Source organism: Diorhabda carinulata, chromosome 9, assembly GCF_026250575.1.
Source record: "Diorhabda carinulata isolate Delta chromosome 9, icDioCari1.1, whole genome shotgun sequence".
NCBI lineage: Eukaryota > Metazoa > Arthropoda > Insecta > Coleoptera > Chrysomelidae > Diorhabda > Diorhabda carinulata.
The window spans coordinates 3,998,430-4,005,429 of NC_079468.1; the positions used below are offsets into that span (position 1 = coordinate 3,998,430).

General features: G+C 32.7%; 3 non-coding genes across 3 annotated transcripts; 2 read left to right on the top strand and 1 right to left on the bottom strand.

The window, feature by feature from the left end:
- Positions 1–1,025: 1,025 nt before the first annotated feature.
- Positions 1,026–1,097, bottom strand: Trnam-cau (transfer RNA methionine (anticodon CAU)). Its single transcript has one exon. It is a non-coding gene; the product is annotated as a tRNA-Met (tRNA).
- Positions 1,098–1,637: 540 nt separating this feature from the next.
- Trnam-cau (transfer RNA methionine (anticodon CAU)) lies at positions 1,638–1,709 on the top strand. The gene has a single exon. It is a non-coding gene; the product is annotated as a tRNA-Met (tRNA).
- Positions 1,710–2,188: 479 nt separating this feature from the next.
- Positions 2,189–2,262, top strand: Trnai-aau (transfer RNA isoleucine (anticodon AAU)). The gene has a single exon. It is a non-coding gene; the product is annotated as a tRNA-Ile (tRNA).
- The last annotated feature ends 4,738 nt before the right edge of the window (positions 2,263–7,000 follow it).

Consider the following 7,000-nt stretch of genomic DNA (forward strand, 5'->3'; position numbering starts at 1 on the left):
TTTCTAGTATTCTAGTCCCTTCTTTAGCGAACATCATTTTTCTCCGTCACGAAAATATGATCGTCAATAAAAAATTTGTCAGTAGTATAAAAATATTCTGCAGGATCAACAAGTACGAGTCATCAAATAAAATGAAATATAGGGGCTGTTCCCCTAACGGATCTATTATAATTGAAATGGGATCGAGTTTTTATTTCAACGCAATCAAATCCAGGATCGTATCCATTTCAACGTCACATAGCGAGTAGCAGGTCACAATCCAGCAACGTTGCCAAACTTTGAAAATGGCGAGGAAATCTAAAACAATGAGGTTATGTGACGTAATAAAACTATTCTTAAGAAATGTATTTAAAAGTATTAGTTATTTTTTGATTAGAGTAATGCAATAAAATATTAGAAACAAACAGATTAGTTCTGTGGTGCCGTTCATTAATGATATGAGTTTCGAAAAGGGATGAAAGGGGTTTAGAAAGAATCATGAAACAGTTAGACATAAATATCAACCTTAATTGAATATTTCAAATTGTTTTGTAACAAAAAATACACGTGATTTTGGGCAGGGGTGATAGTGTAGTGTAAAACCTACCACGTATAACCAGGAGAGAGGAAGGGGGTTAAATAGATGCTAAAATTTACCGCGTGATGATCAATGGACGAGCCTCATTCGAAAATTAATTGCTTCTGTTAAAATTGCTGGAGATAAATTTATTTGTAAATTTTATAGTAAAAAAAAATATTTAGCAGAGCGTGGTTTCGATCCACGGACCTCTGGGTTATGGGCCAGCACTGCGCCACTCTGCTCATGAATGCATATTTCTGTAAAATTTTTTTGTTAATTTCATTTACTCTGGATATATATATTTAAAATTCTTCATATTCTGTTAACTTTATAATTGATAATTATCTTACAATTCATTTGTTTTTGCATATATATATATATATATATATATATATATATATATATATATGTTGGTGCAAAAGATATAGTTACATGAAAAGTATATAATATATCAACAAAAAATATTTAGCAGAGCGTGGTTTCGATCCACGGACCTCTGGGTTATGGGCCCAGCACGCTTCCACTGCGCCACTCTGCTTTCAGAGAGCATATTTTTTAATAATAACTTAATATAAGAAATAATATTACAGTTTATGTATTCTTCTCCTGAATAAATATTTTTTATTTTAATAGATGAAATATTTTTCACTAAATCTTTTTTTGACGTTTCGGTTCAATTTTGGCAATAAATATATTAAAAAATGAACATGTATATGAAAATTAACAATCAAAGAAATCATTTATATAAAATAGAATAATTTCAAATAATACTCACTAAGATATCAAAATCACAATTACATCCATTAATTATTTGATTAAACTAGTAAATCATTTCATTCCAATTTCTGCTGATTCTGATTATATTTTTTACTAACATTTCTTAATACACGATGATAAGTTTAGATATATTATAATAAGTTATGAATTTAGGTTTTATCAAAATATATATAGTTGCGTTTACTTTATTGGATTAATTACTTTATTAATTTAGGTATTTTCTACTCTGTAATAAATATATTAGAATATTTTCTTTTGATTACATTACATCAAATACGAAAACTCAATAATATGTATAACAAGCAGAGTGGCGCAGTGGAAGCGTGCTGGGCCCATAACCCAGAGGTCCGTGGATCGAAACCACGCTCTGCTAAATTCTTTTTAAAATTTTTGTCAATGTTTTTTTTTATTTATATTAGTGATTCATTTATGAAACATATTTTATCGGATTATTTTCAATGATATCAATTCACAAAATGTAATATATAATTTTCTTGGCACTTTTTACTATCTATGTTAGTGTCCAATAGCTTCTAATAAAGTCCGAAATTCAACTTTTTATCTGTTTTGAAAACTAATTTTCATCAGAAGAGTTCTAAAAAACAGACAAAAACGTATAAAAGGTCTAAGAAAATAAAATTGAAGATAAATTTCAGTTAGGTTATGTTACAGTACCTAATATGTTTTTTGCTAATAAATTGGATTTTTGTTCATTTATGAATCTTGGGTTGTTAAAAAAATTCAAATAAGAATATTTTTTTATATACTTCCAATTTTTTAATTTATTTTAATTTTGGAAAGAAAATTCAAATCAATGTTTATATATATATATTAATTATCTCGTATCAACATGGCCCATTAGCTCAGTTGGTTAGAGCGTCGTGCTAATAACGCGAAGGTCGCGGGTTCGATCCCCCCATGGGCCAAATTTTTTTCTTAAATTAAATTGGGATAGTTTTACAATTTTTATTATGCTTTTAAACATTAGACCAAACCAATAATCGTATGAATCAAAACCAGTAGAGAAACTGTGTTTAATTTGAAAGTTTCAACTTTAATAATTAAATGAAAAATCAAGTTATGTCCGCCCCGGTTTTCACAAATGTTCTTCTAACATAACGGCTCTATTTATTTTATTTTTAAAAGTCACTTTCAGTAAAATTTTATGTAATAGCTGTTTCGGCTCAACTCAACGTGCACATCTTACTCAACGGAGTTTTATTTTCCTTTTTCTGCAAATATAGCGACGGTTCCGATGGAGAAAATGCCTTCAGGAGGGCATTATATTGTCATTTCGGGCTTTTATCGGACGCCCTAGAAAGCTACCCTTTTACTTTTTTTTTTAGCTCGAGTGGACACAGAATATGTACGCGGAAAAGGGTTGAAACGACACATTTATATTGTCACGTGAAGATGGATAAGTACTTTTAGACATCCTGCAGTGATAAAACGATTTTTATTAAAAAAATCTTGATTCTTATCTCAGATAAGGAAAAATATTGAGTTCATACAGATACAGTTTGTACCGATCGTTTCATATGACGATTGGCACAATCATTTATTAAGTTTGATCACCTAATTAATTATTTTAGGATAAAATCATTCGTCACAATTTTCTGAGAGGTCGATAAATATGACTTCATATTGCAGATTGAATATTAAATTATAACACGTAAAAAGACGAGTTAAATGTATCTGCCTGTAAGGGAGTTTGGTTTAAACAGGGTACCAAACGTGGACTGAATCCTTTTTGTATCCTATTCGTCTAATAGAACTTCGGTAGGCTTTTATCTGACGCAAATAATCTTGTCGCCATCGAACTATCCTTGACGATTCGGTTATTGTTTGTTCAGTTTTTTGTGTTTAAAACCACATGCTGACAAAACTTGACGCAATGTTTCTAAATTGGTATAATTGTATTCTGGATAATCTAATACCTTTTGCTGTATAACTTCTAATGTCAACTCTTGTTGTCAACTGATTTCAGTTTTTCTTTACATGTTTTTCGGTTCTCTGAATAATTCTCTGCAGGAATATTTCGAAGAAATCGTGTACATACGCCTTCCGTCAGCTTCGGCCAATAGAAATGCATTTATGTTTACGATTCGATGTTTTAATTCAACCCCACGTGGCCTGACGGTTTGTTAGATGTTTACCGATTTTTATACGGGGAGTAAACATTATTTTTCATTTCTTAATTTGGTATGAGTGTCGTGCTTATTTATGAAATATTGATTTTTTCCTCGGATCTTTTGCAATTTATATTGGAAGAACTATATAATGTTGTGAAAGACGGTAAAGGATCAAGGATCAGGTGTGGTATCTTCCAAATATCGCGGTAAATAATGAGTGCTCAGTGTTTGTATCATTGAATTTGTGAATTGTGAATCTTTGTTATGGTGTCATTTCAGATGTGGCTCCAATACTGTTAGCGAATGTCGCAATCAAAACAAATATCGAAGATGTAATGTCGAATAATCAAAATGTTAATTTCTCCATGTTTTGTTTCATATTTTTTTTTATTTTATAGTGTCTCAGGAGAGTCAGTAAAAATTAAGCTTGAAATAAAAAAATATGAAATAAAGAGATTTAGAGAACTAAAAAATATTTATTCAAAATAGAACATGTATGAATTATTATTTTCTTTCTTAGATGTTTGTCAAACCCGCACCGATGGTTATTTCCAAGCTTATGTATTTCCAATTAGAATTGTATAGTATTCAAAGATTTATTTACTTTGAAATATTTCAATTTCAAAAACTTAAAATCGTATTTTTTGAGAAGAGAAAGCAAATTTCTGGATTTCGTTCATATATCTTATGATACGGCCATGTACGATTATATTCAGATCATCTTCTTCCTTTTAACAGTGATATGGGGATGAAAGTTGTAATTTATCAATGATTCTTGGGCGAAAGTTGCCGATAAAGCGAAATAATTAGTTTTTTATGGTAAAACACATCTTCAATCAATTAAATTCATGTCTTCAGACTGCGACGAGTTAGTTAAAAGTTAGATCAGCTAAAGACTTCCAGCGTTACTACCAACGATTCTATCGGTGTAAAGCTATCCAAGCAGACTTCTCCGAAGAGAATAAGAAATTTTTTTGAAAAAAGTTATGAAGCTTTTGTAAATGGCAAATATCTCCCAATAGTTTTCTGATACACTGGCTGGCACTGGTGCTTTTAGGATTTGGTTATCACCATCACCGCAAATCCTCTTGTTGGGAGTTGACGTTGGGAGCGATATATTCTGGCATATCTGGCCGAATTAGCTAAGGTAGCTCCACAATAACTTGGAGCTCTCCTTTAGACTAGGAATCTATATGCCCCGCAGCTGCTTCTAATCCTCTACCAGATCCAGATTTGGAATATTCGGATCTCGGCTTCCAAGCATATCCTGAAGATGCTCGACTCGATACAGAAGAGAAGCAGTTCTACTTATAGGCGATCCAAAGTTGACCAGAGACCATAGAAGAATGATCGCCGATATTACCTCGGTAACTTCTCTTTCAAATTGTCCGTCTAGAGTAGTTTTTGCAAGACCTACTCGACAGGCAGATGTGGCTTATAAACGCTCAGAATTCCAATTTATCGGGACTCATTTCATTGGAGAAGTCCAAGCCTGTGGAATCGACTACCAATGCGAGTCCTTCCTGAGTACTACAACCTACAGAAGTTCAAGCTCAATATCTACAGGCAGACACCTGGAATTACACCTCTTATGATTGCTTTTTACAGTACTTGTCCTAACCACTGTATTAGAAAGTACTCAATCTATATATCATATATTCCAAGTTTGAAGACACCACGTTGTTTGGTATTCGTTTGACAGATATCAGTAGTGAACGTATTCAGCGAATTTGTAAACATAAAAAAAATTGTCATCGTTATGTGAAAGGTATTAGTCTAACCAATATGAAAGCTGAACTAGAATCTACTCTGGCTGAGACTGCTCCTTCGTTATCAACAGTAAAATATTGGGTAGCAGATTTGGAACGGAGCCGTATGTCCTGCAAAGACCAGCATCGCAGTGGTAGACCAAATGAGGTGAAGACTCCAAAAATGTTGAAGAAAATCCACAAAGCGGTACTGGATGATCGTCGACTGACATGGTAGTGAAGATGTTTCCATCGAGTGTTTGGCAAAAATAACGTCAAATTTTTGTACCGTTTCATAACCATGGATGAAACGTCACTTCACACCAGAAAGAAAAGGACAATCAAAATAATGGAATGAAAAGGGAGAACCGGTTCCAAATGAGGCAATCTGCAGGCAAGGGCATGGCGACGGCTTTTTGGGTGCTCGTGGGATAATGTTAATTGACTGTCCAACATGTTGGGCCTCAACCAAAATTGATAAACTTTCACTTAGACACACAAATGTGTTTGTGTTTTTACACTCCATATAGGGTGTGGATCCAAGGAAAAAATCAGTTGAAAGAAAATGATGTTTTTTGTGTACGGTTCATTGTGTAACTAACGGTCCATAAGCTCCCTCTGGACCAGAGGTGAAGTTTAGCGTTAAAACTTTGTCTAGGGCCAGGAAGGTCAACAGAAAACATCATTCTTGCACTTTTTATTCAAAATAAATTTTTCAATATATTGTTTTGAAGGTATACCCTATTTGCAGAATGGAAAAACAAAATTTTGTTTGCTTTTTTATCCTTTGAACGATGATTTATACTTTTATGTGTACAATAATGTACGATATGTTTTGAAAAATATTTTATGAGATCAAGGAAGATAATGTAAAGGTAGCACAAATCAAAAATTGTAATCAAATATTATTCGAATTATGTAGAAAAAACCAAAAAAAAAATATGAAAAGTAAGGTTTTCTATTTTACAATGGAGTTGAAAATCATGAAAAAAAATCAAATGGATTAAGTGTAAGATAATTATTCAAGGATCCAGGACGGTCTAATCAAACTGTGTTAAATACGGTCCCATGGGCCGTGAAGTAGGTTTGGAATAAAATACATCGTGAGGTCCATAGGACCGTTTTGGGCTGTGGGGAGAGTTCAATTGCGGGCCTATGAACCGCACCGGAACTCAACCGGTTAAAAAAGAAAAACTATCAACGGCGAGTATTATACGAACATTTGCGCGAACTAATCAAGCAAAAACGAACGCATTTGGCTAAGAAAATAGTGTTGCACTAACTGACATATCCGTTATTGCAATGGCCTAAATTAATGAATTAAAGTTTGAATTGCTACCTCAATCACCTTATTCGGCAGATTAGTTCCCTCGGATCATTTTCTGTTCCTATATTTGAAAAAATGTCTTGGTTGTTAAAGATTTTCCAAAATCGAAGAAGTGATGTCAGCTATTTAGAGGAGCTTGACGATTCTTATTATAAAAAGGGTATCGAACTTATTGAACATCTCTGTAGTTGTTTTTTTTTAAAGAATTTTCGTGTTTTCTTTATTGTGTCAAGTACTTCTGAGATCATCTTCGTAATCTTTGATACAAAGGGCTTTTGGCCCGTCCAAACCATTTTATTTTATTAAGCACAGAAAAGGTTTGATTGATGAAATTTTGTATTATGTTTCTCATAATTCGGTCTTTAGAATCTTTCTCTAGTAGGAATTTGCATCATTCTTTATTTTTATAACTCTCACTCATCATTACATTTTTATTTTTTGTTAACGTCCACCAAAT